The sequence below is a fragment of the Aplysia californica genome, unplaced genomic scaffold, assembly GCF_000002075.1.
Source record: "Aplysia californica isolate F4 #8 unplaced genomic scaffold, AplCal3.0 scaffold00212, whole genome shotgun sequence".
NCBI lineage: Eukaryota > Metazoa > Mollusca > Gastropoda > Aplysiida > Aplysiidae > Aplysia > Aplysia californica.
Genome location: NW_004797482.1, coordinates 1,046,188 through 1,047,430, shown reverse-complemented (window position 1 = coordinate 1,047,430; position 1,243 = coordinate 1,046,188). Strand labels below are relative to the sequence as shown.

General features: G+C 44.5%; 1 protein-coding gene across 2 annotated transcripts in view; it reads left to right on the top strand.

Moving 5' to 3' along the window:
- LOC101846654 (dual specificity protein phosphatase 6) overlaps positions 1-1,243 on the top strand; it is a 12,768-nt gene that overhangs the window by 4,176 nt on the left and 7,349 nt on the right. The gene's annotated exons all lie outside the window — the stretch shown is intronic.

The following is a 1,243-nucleotide window of genomic DNA, read 5'->3' as shown; positions in this document are numbered from 1 at the left end:
TCTCCCCCACCCCCTTGGTTTACTTTCTTTCTCTCCCTTCTATTCCCCACCCCCCTTCTTTTCATTCTCTCTTGTTCGTTTCCTTATCTGAGACGCCGTGAGTTTCCGCACGCACATGTTTTTCCCCTCTTCATTCCCTCAGCTGCTTCTTTCGTTTTTGCTTGCGGTTGCTTGCCGCTTCGACTTCGACTTCTCTGTACTTTAAAGCAAAGGCTCGCTATGTTTGTTTGTCTCTCGTCGTGGGCGAATGCGAGCTTGTTTTCTAATTCTACGCCCTTCTTCATATTTTCTGTGCCTACAAACACAGAAGTACGCGGCGTAGGCTATTGTTGCATACTAAGCTTCAGCCGACTGACCTGTTAGGTGGTTGGCCTCTTTCCTATCAAAACATCTAAGCTATTTATTCTATATTCTTTTTTGAATTTGATACTTTCTTGAAACGCCTCCAATCTTCGGGACTTATATGACCGAATTGTGTTTCGAGTGCCGTAAAACTACTAAAGCTAAAAAGGCCTTTAAACTCGTACCAGGTTTGACCACGACAAGCAAAAATAAAACCAAAACAACCCCCCTTCATCCTCCTGGCCATGTCACGCCGCGGCCTCTTCTCTGAACTTTTACACTTTTACCGCACCAGGCGTTTCGCGCGGGCTCGCTTCTCTTTCCCGTGACCGATCCGTCCCCGAGGGCTCTGCGCCCCCCCCCCCCCTTCCTATTTTTAGGAGTAACAAAAAAAGAAAATAAAGTCGTGTTGATGTAAACATTCACTCTATCTACACCGGTGATCCTGCCTGGCCGGCCAAGGTTTGGGAGGGAGTTGGGTGTTCACGCAGCCGCTGGCAATGTGGACGTATGCCAAACAGCATTGGCGTTGTACAGTTGTACTGCTTGGGGAGGAAAGGGCGAAAAGTATTTGCTAGAGATAAAGATAATAATAATGATGGGTTGGTCGTTTTGTTATGTTGTTAAAGGGGGCTTTATTGTTATTCTCATGTTTTAAAAAACCCAAAACAAACTCTTTTATCTGTACGTGTATTTTGAGAATACTTAAATGCACATTACAGCAATAGGTGGGTAGTGCCACTGTCAGTGAGATTAATTAATATTGCGGTTCCCATCTTTACTTTACTCTCGTCTTATAAATCTTGTATTATAATATCAGTATCAGTGTCAGGCATGCTGTTGTAAATTAGTAATATAAAGTCGGACTCAAGTCCAAAAACGCAGTCCGCTGAGGGGTTGG